Source organism: Anser brachyrhynchus, assembly GCF_964034855.1.
Source record: "Anser brachyrhynchus genome assembly, chromosome: 9".
Lineage (NCBI taxonomy): Eukaryota > Metazoa > Chordata > Aves > Anseriformes > Anatidae > Anser > Anser brachyrhynchus.
Genome location: NC_137703.1, coordinates 16,268,292 through 16,282,998, shown reverse-complemented (window position 1 = coordinate 16,282,998; position 14,707 = coordinate 16,268,292). Strand labels below are relative to the sequence as shown.

Here is a 14,707-nt window from a genome sequence, read left to right as displayed (position 1 = left end):
TGTTTTACTGGTGCTCCCATTTGCCATCCTCTAATGGGTGCCTCTACAATTCCTCATCATCTGCTCTAGTTCTGACTGACCTGTGTAATTGTGCCACACGCGCACCTCGCCACCTTAATTTCATATTGATAAATGTCTTAACTTCAGCTAATGAATAAGGAAAGCCAGGGACAATAATTGCTCATTATTTTCCCATTATTTTTGCTTTGGTGATATGTAAATTAACCAAGGATCTTTGCAGTTCTCTGTTTTGACAATTCAATGGCATTAGACATTTCAGCAGTTGCTTTAACAAGTCTAATTTGCTGGGTTTATTTCCAAGAAATTGTGCCACTAGCAATTTGTCTATTTACTCACAATCTCTTTGGCACTCGGTCGGCAAGTGTCTGACTGTATGCCCCAATAGGGAGGCTCAGGAGTTTTCCAGCTCCTATCCTGTGATCCACATTTCACCAGACACAAAAGAGTAATAATAATCCAAATCCCAACCCTAAACTAAAAAGACCAAGAGAAACCTTTGAACGGATTCTTTCGCTTAGGATTAAAGAAGAAAAAGGAATCCCATGTCTTTACTCAATTATTTCTTATCAATTTCATTGACTGCATTATCCATTTGGATAATCTGGCAGAGGAGGATGAATGCATCTATTATTTATGTATTTATCTGTTTTCTGCAGTTGGCTGCTGTCCATTCTGCATCACTGAAGCTCTGTGTACCTGCCTGAGCTCAACGACAGACAGCTACAGCAGAGGATCAGGCCCATTTGACTGTGAGCAGCCGAAGTCCATCATACTGCTAGTAACAGCCTGGGGTCACTCACTGCACGACTACCAGGGGAAGATGGCAAAGAAACGGGCTATCCCTGGGAGCTGCTGAAAGACCTGCACTGCAAAAAGGGTTGGCTGGAGAAGCATTACGATGCTCCGGTTTAACTCATCCCTCTCCAGTGCAGGACCCTTACAAACCCAAATTAGACCCAAGCTTGAGGAGATGCTGTACTGGGAAAAGACAGAGACTTCCCCAAGTCCGTGTCGGTATTCAATGCTCCTGCATTCAGTACTCCCGCAAGGGCAGCAGAAGAAACAGAAGTGTCTCAGGATGCACAAACAGTAATTAAAGCACTGTACTGTCAGATTGCTCAAACACACGACGGCATACCTTAATGCATCACCAATCACTCCCCTTCAGGAGCTAACGCCTATTGATCGCTCTGCTCCAGCAGTTTCATCTGCACTGACCACTCGCTCCTTTCTGCTGGAATTAGAGATACCAAACATCTCTCCGAGCAGGGACAGACAGACAGACACAGCTTTCTGTACCGACTCATACCCACACCAAGGGCAGCTAGAGGATCTTGTCATTCCCCTCAGCAGGGAAATAAAAAAAAAGTGAGTGTTGTCAACCAGGCATTTTCAACCAAGGGGTCACAAATCCAATCACTTTGCCCTACCCAAGAGCCGCCAGATGAGAAGTCCAGGCAAACAATACATTTTTTTCCCTTTGATTGATTTGCACATTGTGAAAGTTGGGGGTGAGAAGAAGAGAGCAAAGGGAAACCTATTCTGGCTTGACTACAATATCTGCCTCAACAAAATTGAAAAGGTCTGTTTGGAACATTTCTAAACTTCTCAAAAATAAAGTTAAAGAAAGGTCTGAAATGAAAAGTCGGCTCAGTGAAAAAGAAGCAAAAAGAAAGAGTTGGGAAAACATCAGCAGAAAGTACTCCAATTTTCCTCCCCATGTTCTGCAACAATCCACTCAAATCAGTCTGGTGTCATGATTATGTCAGTGTTAGCAAATCATTTGTGCAAAAATAAGTAAAATGCATTAAAATGTCTCCAAGGGCAGTTCATAGGGGAAGAAGAGGGCCCAGTTCTGAGCCAGTAGGAACCCAGTTTCCTTTAAACACCTCAAATGCAATCCTATGGCTCTGTAGAGAGCTACTCCTCCCCCGGGTGACCCCAGGCAGATCATGGGGAAGGAGGAAGAGTGTTGTCAACCAGGCTTTCTCTCCCATTGGGCAACACAGACCCACGGAGCACAACAGCACTGCCTTCGCTCACAAGGGGACTGCATCAGCCCCTGAAGATCCGAGGTGTTGGAGCTTCAAATATTTGGAGTTCCACACGATTTTGTGCATTGGCACAGGAGAACGGGCACTCACCTTCCACAGCACTGTTGGCTTGCAGGACGCCACAAGGCTCCCCCGGCCTCCTCTCCCCAGCCTGGATTTATATTCACCACGTCCTTCCTAACGGGAAGGTGTCAAACCAGTCTGTGCATTTTTTTCTAAGTCTCGAGCACCTGATCTGCATGTACCACTGCTGTTCCCACACGGTGTAAACTGTTGCTGCAACAACATGTTGTACCACAAACAGTATTTCTCCAGCTTGTGCTAAGCAGCTAATCGTGTAACTGGCTGCACATGAGTGAGCAACAGAATGTTATCTCGGATGTGTCCCACCTGAGGCACAATCAGCATTAACCAGTGCATTAGCCCCTACTTGACCTCAGATTTGTGCCAGTTCTAGACTTTGAAGGGGTTATCTGACAGCAGGGTGACACAGATCCATAGGAGGAATAACCCCAGGATCTTTGGGGCTGCTATCTCATTAGCACATATCTATCAGTCCAGGCACCTCAGTGTAGGAGGGCCTCCTGCAGAAGGCAGCAGAAGGCACCCTACCCTCCCGTTTGGTGGTGGCAGCCTTCTGCCAAAGGGACGGGTCAGATGGCATTGTTCCCTGGGCTGGCTGTCACCAGCTGGAGCACACGGGGCGGTTATATGCTCAGCCCACCCAGAGGCCAAGCAAAAAAATAAAAATAAAAAAAAATATCACAAAATCTGCTACGCTAATAAGTTCTCTCAGGTCTTCAGAGACAGGAGAAGCATGCCTGCTGGTACGAGCCCAGCCACCGGACAGCGCCTGCAGCTCCAACCAGCTGCCAAAACCTTGCCATCCACCTACAGACCATGCTTCCACACTTCAGGCATAACTCCCCCAGGAAACGCATTTCAGCGTGGGGGCGGTCCTCCGAGTGACAGTACTGAACAATTTGAGAACTGCAGCAAGCAGCACACAGAGCATGAACAGAAATGATCAAAGCAGCACTCGCAGGTAGGCTCCTGGGGTCACACCACGTAGTGCGTGGACAGGTACAACAGCCAGCACCAGGAGTTTCAGAAAGCGATGCCTCTCTCAGCCAGAAAGTTCACTTACGAAGCACTCAAATCCCCAGAGCCCAGAGGTCTGTCTCTCTGCCTGGAATAACAATGCACAAAAATGACTTGCTGTCTTTGGTTACTGGTATCGTGAAATAACAGCTCCTCGCTATCAGAGTACAGCACAGAATGAACAGGAGGAAAAAAAAAAAATACACACCCAGAAGCACAAAAAGCCTAAAGCTGCTCAATAGAGGAGTCAGACAAACCCAGCCAGACTAACCAATCACCACACATAAATGTGATTTCTTGCGTATGTCTGGTACTGTGCAATGCAGTCTTTTTTTTCCTTCCAGCCATCTGAATTTCTCTTAAGGAGAAGAAAAGGGAGGAGGAAATGAAGAGTGTCCCCACATCTCGGTTATTAGACGACAATCTTTGCACTCTCTGCTTACAGTTGTCTGTTTTACCACCGAGCTGGTTTTCTACGGAGCTAAATTATGCGCAGGAATCAATGAAGGCTGCTGCAGCATTTCCAGCTGCTGCAGGGAAAGATTGTTGCTGCCACCTGCAGACTAACCTCTGGAGGCAGGCTTTCTTCTTAAAACACCTGGGTCAAGCGGGTGGGATGTACAGGGCTAACGAGGCATCATCTCTGCAAAAGAGGGGCTTGTAAAGGTTTCCAGGTAGCCAGGATCCTGTTGGTCCCATGGCACGTGCCATCTTTTGATGCTAAATAATAAAACGCTTTGGTAACTCTGCATGACCCGCCAATTCAAGCAAATATGTTATTTATAAACAGGTAACAAAAGTCATTGAAGAGAACAACAAGATAGCAAAGTTCACATGTCTAGAAGGGGAAATTGCCTTTATTTTGATACCACACACAAACAAAATCCAGAACCTCGGTACGTGAATCCAACAGATACAGCAGCCTAAGTGCAGGGGAATTTTTTCAGTAGGGAACATCAGGATAACATCAAGGTTTTGTGCAAAATGGGTGATTTGAATCTAAAATGTGTAATTAATACTCAAGCCCCGACTGGATATATGGCAAACCTCCCAACCTAACGTTAGGCATCTACTTCTCTCTAAAAGCAAACTTCATCTCAGAGGACCGTGGATGTTCACGTTCTCTGAAGGCACAATGCCAGAACGTAGAAAATAGTTACTTTCTTTGTGAAACCTTGCCTAATCCCATTTTGCTACTAAAACCAAGAGTCCCCTCAGTAGGGAACTGAGCCCAGACATAACAAAACAATTCTGCCTTAAGAACAAAAAAAAATACACACACACACCAAAACAAATACAGACACCCCACTATTAAGTGCCTGCAGACACACACACACGCAGCCATAAACCTCAGACCTCCAAAAGCTGAAAACAAAATACCAGGAAAAGTGGAAAAGAAAAGAAACAGCCATCTGCAGGCAAACTGTTCCTCAAAGCCTGTTGTACCCTGAGGAAATAAGACTGCAAGAGACCTCGCTGGCCCTGAAACGAGGGCTAGTGTGTCAAAAAGAAATGAAAAGAACAAAAGCCATTTGCTAACGAATACGACTAACAATAAGTTTAAATGTCTGTAAAATCCCCACGCAGGATTTTCTGTTTAAATCAATCTCCATTTTAAGAGGGAACAAAATCTATACCAAATTATTACTCCAAGATATTCATGAATCAGAAAACCTGCACAAGGGTTAATAAGGGGGATCAGAACCCCAGGCTCTACACACAAAATAAAATGAGTCCTAAAGCACTGGATTCGTATTTCAGTACTACTTTAGTGCTAAATGTCTACTGATTTCAACAGAAATCCATCACCTAAATAAAATTTGAGGGTCTGAACCTGAGAGTCTAAGCATAAAAATATATTGCAAAGGAACATTTAAAATTCATGTCTAAAACTAGTTGTTTGATAAAGGGAAGTATAATACTGCAGTCACCTCACCTTCCTGCACTATTCCATCTTGTCCTCTAACCTTACGTATGGCTAAAAGCATAATTTTTCTCTAAGTTTTGCCACAGCTTAACAGGAAGGATTCTCCTCCATATTCTGCCCCGATAACAACATTTCCACCATTTAACACAAGCCTTCTGTTATCTCCTCAGACAAAAAGCAGCACTCAGGTTTGTTGACCAGTTCCCACAATGATCAACTGGGCAAATTTAATATACCTACGAGTTTTTCAGCCCAGCTCTGCAAAAGATACACTTAGTTTTAATAATTTATTTCTGCAAACAAAAGCCCCGTGATATCCGTTTCTTTTAAAAAGATGTCTTATTCTCTAAGTAATGGGGAAGAAAGCTGCAAAGATCTCCTGGTCTTTGAAAGGAGGTTTCTTCAAGCTACTTGTGCATGAAAATAAATCCATAGGAAAGAGAAGCTCATGCTTTGCATGTTAACATATTGTGGTATCAATTATGATATTTATCAAGCAGTGAATTAGAAGTTAGCAACCATTTATAGTACGATGCCAGTAAACAGTATTGCCTTTCCCAGCACATATAGACACCCACACAATTAATCAGTTAGAGAAATACTCTTGCTAAATAAATGCAACTTTCTTAAATCACTGCAAGTTTTATGCCTGTGTTTGCCAAGACCAATCCCCGCCACCAGCCACCCCAGAAGGATGGCTGCCCCCATCCCTGCTGCTCAGGGAGCCCGGGGGAGGCCCTTCCCCTGCTCCCTTACTGCTTGCTCCGGGAAGAAACAACATTTTGGGGTCTGCTGGGGCAGCACCAGGAGACTCGAGCGGCACAGAGAGGCCACAGGGATCCTTCCAACACCTCGTTTTTCCTTTCAAAACACAAACCAAACTGAACGGTGTGAGACACCACGGTTAGTGCGCGGTACCTGCTCGAGGCTGTGCCTCCTCTCAGGGTGCTCTTCTTCACCCCATCAGCTGCAGCCGTCGTGCCGGTGGCGAAACCCCACAGCTCCTTCACTGCCGGCCCTACAGGACCAGGGCAGCAACATCCACGTCTTTTTTATGCTGCTGGCCATACAGGAGCAGCACAGCAAAATCCACGGCTCTTTTACTGCCGGCCCTACAAGGAGACCACAGCAAATCCATGTGCTCCTTTGTTGGCCCCGCCGGTTCAGCGCAGAGGACCGGCAGAGGCCGACGTTGCCGACTGCCTTCACCTGTGGGGCACAAAAGCAACGCTTAGAGGTGCGAACTGCCGCATTCACCCCAACGGAGCGCTAACCAAGTCTCACTCCGGAAAACACCACGACCGCCTTTTGCTCCTAACCCAGCGGCCTGCCCCTATCGGCTTGGTGGCGGGCGGGCGCGGCGCTGATCACCAAAAAGCACCGAAAACCCCACCCGAAGGAAGCCCGGGGGCTCCCCGCACCCCGAGCCCGGCTTCCCCGCACGGCCACGGGCACGTCCCGGGGCTCCCCCGCTGCCTCCGGCCCTGCGAGCCCGGGCCTGGGGCCTGGCGGGACCCCCGGCCTGGGGCCTGGCGGGACCCCAGCTGCGTACTTTTACCTGGCTTGTGACTGAAGCTCCGGAGCTCGTGGCACCCAGAGACCCTGCGAGGTGGTGAATAATTCACCGAGGTGGTGAATTATTCTGTAATTCCCTTCAAGTCAGTGGTGACCTTTTGCTGACATGGGGTGACTTCACACCACTAGGCAGCCCACCTCGCCCGCACCACTCTCACTCTGCCTCCTCAAAAGGGCAGGGGGAGAAAATAGGAGTGAAAAAAGGCTCGTGGATGGACATAAGGACAGGGAGATCACTCACCAATTACCATCATAGGCAAAACAGCCCCAGCATAGGGAGATTAATATAATTTATTGCCTATTGATAACAGATTAAAGCAGTTTCTGGGCTCTTCTCACAGAGGCCACTCCTGCAGCCTCCCACCACCCAAACCTCGCCAAAGCATCACAGCAGAGATGGGGGATGACAAAATGGACCTGCGGGTGTTGGTGAGCCTGACACAAGTGCCTGGCCTCACCCTCCAAGCATAGTACCTGTTGCTCCCCTTTTGCTCCCCAACGCTTTAGGAAAAAGAAGAAGGTTTCCAGGAAGTTTTTTTTGCCCATTCACATCTCCTCTGGGTCGTTGTTTGGGTTAGGGTTGTCACAGGAACCTGTGGCCAGCGTTAATTTGGTGGAATTAACACGTGGCCAAGGACCGTAGCCAAACATTGGCTCACTTATTTGTTTCTTTGCCGTCAAGCCCTGAGCAGGTATTTCCACTGGGGCACTGGCCGGCTGGCCACGGCTTCCAAGCATAGCTAAGGCAGGCCCAGCTCTTCCCAGAGCTAACAAAGGTGGTTATCTGCTGCTGCCAGCACCTGCTGATAGCCCCTGGGACATCCTTGGGTGGGACATTATGGTTCTGCTCAGGCAGAAAGGTTTTCTGCCACTGCAGAGGCAAAGCTCCCCTCTTCTCCCTCTTCCCAGGAAAGGAAAGCCAATACAACAAGGTCAGGTGGCGTCAGAAATGTGGCAGGAGACAGAAAAGAAACCAGATATAGTAGCCCAAAGTCTCTTAGGCTTAAGCCACTGAGTGTTACTTATAGATAAGGCCCTTCAAAGACTTCATTTTATTTCTTTAAAAACAAGCTGGCTGGAACCAGTACTATGAATTCATGGAGGAAAGCTGTTTCCCAAGGCCAAAATTGCCTGCCTGGATGATCCCATAATTCCGCCAAGGTCCAACATTTCATTTGGCCTCCCCAGCAGATCTGACCTTGCAAGAATATATTCTTGGCATGAGCTGCAGAGAAACTATGAGGAGAAGGTATTAAACGCCTTCAAAGGAGAGCAGAAGGGTTTTCTGTTTCTTGCTCTCTACTTGGTGATAAAGAGACAACAAACTGCCAGAATTTCATATAACCATGTTTGTTAATGATCTATAAATGCAAAGCCTGGCTACAGATACATGCTGTTCTTTTGAAGGAGGTTCTGGTGGCTTATGCAAAAGAAAACATAGAAACCTAATGATATTAATATGTTAAATAATTAAGAGATATTTCTCCTTCCTCTGTATTACAGATAAGGGTGGGAGACAAGGGGATTAACAAAAGAAGGAAGATAAAGTGGAGAAGAAATGCTCATCTTTCCAGTATAAGTGATGAGTTTACCACAAGTAGGTTAGAAAATAAGGAAGGGAAAAAAAAAAAAAAAGAAAGAAAGAAAGAAAGGTCAGCAATTGGCCCCACCAGTTAGTTTTAAACTGGGAGACCAAAGACACAAGCTAAAGCTATCTGTGATGGGAAGTTTGCACATCAGCAGCACAGAATAGAAGTGGAGGCCAACACTTCAGGTGGAGACTATTCACACGTGTCTTCGTGTCTTTCATCTCAGGGTCTGAGGTATGGGGACTGTGCTTGGAACACAGGGCGACAGCCCATACGTGCAGCAAGTCCAAGAGAGCTTCTTGGGTCAAGGTGTCTTTCTCCATCCCTCAATTTCCTTGGTCTCTTTCCTGGTCCCAAAGGTAGATATGTTGCCTCTAAATTTCTAAAGACAGGTGTAAGAATCATCTCAGCAGCTGGTACCTTTTCAGGAGCTTGATGCCTCTGAAAAGCAAGTGTCAAGGAAATCCAGGAATTAAGGTATATATCTGCCCTGAGAGATGGGTGCAAAATATAGTTATGTTATCACAAGGAAATACAAGAGGTTTTCTACCTGTCTGTGATTTAATTCATGCTGTTTCCCTTGGAAGTATCAACAGAAGTGGAATCTGAGTCCACCTCCAGGTTTTAAAGCCTTTTGTTTTGTCAACACTTAAAGCAGAAACTTTGCTCTCTGGAGTCTCTACAGAGCATACCTAATGTGCACAACACATGAGCTTTGAGAGGTGCCTACTGCAGGGTCCCAGGATGCAACCCTGGTCAGATCCGCTGCTCATATTAGTCACCTTAAGCTGCCCACATACTCTGAAATCAACCTATAAATGCTTTGGTCTGCTGACAAACGTCAGGCTGTGCACAAGTGCATGTGCATGCACAGGTGTAAATGAAATATGGGACTCGGTGTGTCAGTGCACACCAAAGGTCCACCCTTAGTCTAAATAACTTATACAGGGGTCACCGGTTTTCACACAGTGAAAACCCACCTAGAAGGGTTTCAGGGCCATGGGATACCACTTATAGGACCTCACACATGCCAGCCAAAAATATTTCTGTTTGGTTTACTGAGATTTCTAATATGCTGCATTTGCAGGTAATTTTTAGGTGAAATAACGTAAAGTCAGGACTATTGACCGTATGCTGTGAGATGGTGGCTTTTGGAGCATGTACAATTTGTCTCTTGCTGCAGGAATGATCACGCTTATATTTGACCGGATGAAAGTCAGTTGTTTCGTCCAAGCTCATGCTCTTCAACACATCTTCTGCCATCGGCAGCTTGTTCACTTATCTTAGGACATGATAGGTTGCTCTCCAGAGGTACTTGTGCTATAGCAGGAGCCAAGACATCTTTGACCAGACACCAGCTGCTAGATGGGCTAAAATTAAGCAAGATGAATATCACTCTAATCTTCCGTTAAGTATAATGGAGCTCCAAGCCTATTTACAAGATCATCCTTCTGGTGTCCTCTCGGCCATCCACCTCCTGTTTGGAAGCTGTGACCACAGACCACAACCCCAGATATACTCAGGTCCAAGAGCAGACTCTTCTGGTTTACTGACATAGCCAGTTTATGCCCCTTGCCTCTGGCTATGAAGTGTGATTAAAATGTATCCAGATTTGGAGCTGCTTTATCCACGTAAATCTAGATTTAAAATTGGGGTCATCCAAATCAGGGTTTCAAAGGCAAATCTCCATTTTTCTTTACCAAGAAAAATATTCAGGCAGTATTTTCCTTTGACCTTCTTGAAATGTTTTAATGACTGAAACAATCCATATTAACTGAGATTGAAATGTTTCATTTCCACACTGCTGCTCCAATTCCTGCATGATACTATAGGAACAGAGCACAGCAATTTTACAAATGGTTTCAATAATGTCCCACAAAAGTATGCCAAAAATCAATTTCTGAACAGAAAACTCTTTCCTGAGAAAATATCCCTGCTGTTGTAATGCCAGGCTGTCTCAGGAGAGTGAGTTTAGAGGACACTCTACAAACCCTGGGGCATCAGGAGCATTCAAGCTGTGTGCTTGGGAGGTGGGAAGGAGCCCCTGAGCAATGCTCTGCGCTTGCAGCATGTGCACAAGCACCTTGATCCTTCACAGCAATTCCTGGTGCTATTACAGCACTAAAAAAGTTCATATATAAAATGTTTATTTGTTCCTTTAAGTTGCCCGGTTTGCAGGGCAGGATTTTCATGCACCTGCTTTGGCTGTCTGGGAGATGCAAGGTGTGCAATGGAGGAAGGAAGAGCAAAGACATTTTGGGCACCCAGGTCTCCTTTGAACAGGGTGATAGCCTAAGGACAGGTTCTCTTTCTGCTTAAAGACAAGGTTTTCGTGAGTATTATTTACAACATAGCTAAGCATCACTGTTAGGCAGTATGTGATGATGAACTACCCAGATGTGATGGAATATTTAAGGCTTTTGCACGTGGCTGTTATTGCTAACACTTAAATAAAGGTCTGCAGGTAGGACGGTCCCCTCTCTTAGCTCTCCTCTTGTCTGCTCATTGCCAAATGGGGTTCATGCTATTTTATATCCCCTCTTCCAGAAATTGCAGCATTCAGAGTAGGTATCAGTCTCCCAGAGGCCAGCATGTGCAAAAAGCTGCACCACCCTCCGTATGGGAAGAATGAGAAGGTTTCCAGACTGCTGTTTTCCTCCTTTAAATCTTTCTCTCTGCCTACCTTCCCCTCTTCTCTGCAAATAAAAAAACCTCATGCCACCTCCTGGAAGAATCTGCAATTGCTGCAGTGTAATCGCTGCCTGTAAAAGGGGAATACTTGGAGCCCCAGGAGCCCGCTGAAAGCTCTCCAGGTCTGGGACCAGCTGGGAACTTGCATAAATCCTGTCCTGGATCTGGGTGGATTTCCAGCCCCTACATCGTGCACATCAGACACTAGGGCTGTGTCTTCTCACCACAGCTGGTCTCACTCCATCCCTGTCTTGCTTTATAGAGATACAGCATGTGGTTTTGGCAGTGCCACGGACAGTGCTACACGTAGTGCCTTTCCATGGTCATTGCTTTCTCCTTATGGAACAGACAATAAGAGAATTCAGCTAAAGGATGGGAAATTAGTAGACCTGAATAAGATACACACACAGCTGGCTTTGTGTGTGTGTGTGCAGTCAAAAATGCAGAGTTTGGATGTGTATTATTCATGTTACAAAAGTAATGCCTAGCAATCTAACTGAAGTTTGTATTAGGTGTTACTCAGACATAACAAATAATTACCTCTGGCTCCAAACAGGTAAAAATAAGAATGGAAATAAATGGCACACAGTTTTTGAAGTGGCAATAAATTTTGAAGCTAAAAAGTAACAAGCCAGTTTTGCCAATCAGATAAACATTGGAATGCAATTTCAGCAGGTTAACCTCTTTTGTTCGAGATAACTACATTTACCATCAACTTTGTTTCAGCTGCAGTTTTACCTGGCATAATCCCCTCAGTCTCAGATGCTTACTTTGTCCATGAGCATCATTTTAGCACACCAAGACTCCCATATCTCTGCAGCCAGTTTTATTTACCAGCTTCAGACAGCAAAATCCTACAGCATGCTCTCTAAATACAATACTGCTTCGTAGGTTATAGACATAGGAAGTGCTGAGGTCAGGGAGTTATGCTAGATAACCACACAATTCATCTGGATTTTTACTGTAATTATTTTGTCAAAGCTCTGCAGAATCTCTAATGTATTTATCACAAGTCATTGCTCCATGGAGGTAAGGAAATACAAATCACACAGCAAATCTGAAGAATCTAATCCTCTGAGGTTTTCAGTATTTGTACAAAGGTGCTGATTTAACCACCAAAGTAGTATCCGTATACACATATATATGTACATGTATGTATATATTGCTTAAAGTAGGAGGTTGGCCATGGGCAACCAAGCAAGCAGAGAGGAGCAAGGGTGCAACTTGGGGAGTCCCAAGGAGGATGTCAGGGGGGCTCAGCAAGCGGGGACATTCAGCAAACGACACTGCTTCACCCTCTGAGCTGGGGTCTGCCCAGCAGCGTGCTGCCTCTGGCTCCCTCGCCTCTGCAGCCTCTTCCATCAATACCCCAAAAACTGTGTTAGCGGGTAACAAATGTCTTCAATTTCTTTTGTAGTCCAAGGGTTTTTACGTTTCATTGATTTCAAGGATGGCATTTCTCTATTAAATGCTTCTGTCGGTTAGGATTGCCCTATCTTTAAGCAGTTCCTTTGAATACTTTATAGGATTTTTCCTGTCTAGATAGCAATTGTTTTTTCAGAATCAGCTTCCTAGTCCATGCCATACAATTTGAGTTGCTCCTACAGAGCAGTGGCCATCTAGAAAAGGAAAGAGGGGTCTAACAAAGCCTGTTTTTCTGTTGATCTGGGCCCTTACTTGCTAAACCTTTTAATCCAGCTATACTTTTGCTCATCACTGACTCCCCAGCATTTCTCTCTGTTTCTCACTCCTCACTTCAGATTTCATGCCCAGTTCCAAAACTGTTGAATGTTTGAAGAGCCATTAATATTTTCCCCAGGGCTCCCTATTCTTGCAAGGACTTCAGGAGCTGCATCGTGCCCCCTTCATATTCGGATGAAATCAGCCAATGCCTTTCAGAGTTAACCTGGGGAGGAAAACCAGAGCAGGCACTGGAGCACAGCATGGTCACGACCAAGGTCACAATACCTTATGTCCACAAGAATCTCAGTTGAAAGGCAAATTCCTCCATTTCTCCCTGAGTGGGCATTTCTGCATGTTCTCACACTGAAATGAGGTTTTATATCAATCTGAGAAGGGTTGTGCTGAAAATGACACATTCAGTGCTGTTCTGGGGAGGACAGTGTTGCCAGGGATTTCTGGGGATGCTGGGGAAGATGGTAGAAGGGCTTTTGTGCTGCTGGCCCAGCTCACACGAATGCAGTGTGGTCTGTTCCTGGGTTGCTAAACCCCATGGTGAGCACTTCAGCTTCAGCTGCTTTGAGCTGGTGTCTTCAGACACCAAGGGACACTGGAGGACTGAGTGGTGACCAGGCTGAACGTGGCTTCAAGAGCATACCACACTCTCCATCCCTCCATAAACACCTACCATGCCCCCAGTCACAGTCTCTTAGTTCCCAAGGGCTTGGCAATGTCAGTTCAAAGTGTCCTTCAAAGAGAAGGGGTGGGGAACCAGAAGAACGGGACAAAAGGAGACATTTTGCTATCTCAGAGGGTGACATCCTGCAGAGGAAGCAAGGACGACAGTTGGGTGATGCATCTAAGGGGGATCCCCATATGTCTTGAAGGAAAGTCTCAGCCCTCATGCATCCTGGCCAAGGAGAGCTGATTGGTGCTTCCCAGGGCAGGAAGGTGCAGAAGCTGCCAAAACAAGCACTGGTGCAGTGGGGAGAGGAGGTGGGAGCACCGGGGGTGAGGCTGGAGGCATCAGCAGCAGGACATCAGCAGCACACCACGAGTGGACCAGCGGGCGTGTGGGCTGGGCTTCACCACTCTTCATAACAAAAGCATCTCATCATCGCCTCACCCATGGGCACGGCCACGTGTTTTATCTCCAGACATCCTGTAAGGATCAAGCATGGGCTAAAACTGACTGCAGTATTCGGATGAGTGCTTTCCCCATGAGACATATCGGATGGCTTTTTCATCCAGCACCTTGCTGTGTCAGCCCTGCTAAAGATCCCCGTGTGCCAAGTAGCAAAATAGCTCCTCTCTCTCCCTGCTACAGGGCCTTTAAGCTCTGGCCTTTAATCACACGAGCATCATTCACCCTACGGGAGCTCTACTCAGAGCTGGGCACCGCAGGAAGCACTTCATCTCCTGGTGCCACCTTCCTGGCGGGCTGGAAACTGGCTACGTTCACTCGCCTGAGCCAGCCCAGACAGGACGTGACAGCACACACAGCTGATTTCACTGCTTGTAAACCAGCACGGGAACGTGGGGAGAAGGCAACGAGTGCCACAGGGCCCTGCTGGTGGGGCAAGCTCCTCTCCTCGTGGTGGGGTGGCTGAGAGCTGGCAGGGATGCCCGAAGGACGAAGAGGCAAAGCAGAGCACTTGCAGGGCAATGCATCCCGCGTGCCAGGCTCTACAAACACCGCTCCCATAGAGTAAATTCACCCACAATTAAAAACATATCTGTTTGCTTTCACAAGATTGATTGCGCATTTAATCAGTCGTCGTTCGTATATAGGGTATCACTGAAAGGGAGAGATAATAAAGAAATCATTCTTTTAAAGGAGTAACTGCATTGCAGATCAATTTCTTCAAAACCTTCATGTGCAGAGAAATCCTATGGGATGAATATTTCATAAGGGGAATAACACTGTTAAATTAATAAAAACCCTGCATGCCTAGTTATGAACTACAATGATTGCTGAAGTTGTTGGAAAAAAATCATCCTGTTCATACTTTGTACATCAATTTATGACAGAGTCATAGCTGGACCCTGGGGGAACTTGAGGAGAAAAA

The 14,707-nt window shown here is 46.2% G+C and overlaps 1 long non-coding RNA gene across 5 annotated transcripts in view; it reads right to left on the bottom strand.

Moving 5' to 3' along the window:
• LOC308199770 overlaps window positions 1-7,106 on the bottom strand; it is a 143,609-nt gene extending 136,503 nt beyond the window's left edge. For all 5 annotated transcript variants that reach the window (XR_013954928.1, XR_013954929.1, XR_013954930.1 and 2 more), the window contains exon 1: window positions 6,022-7,106. This is a non-coding gene — a long non-coding RNA (uncharacterized lncRNA). The remainder of the gene's footprint in view (window positions 1-6,021) is intronic.
• Between the last annotated feature and the right edge of the window lie 7,601 nt (window positions 7,107-14,707).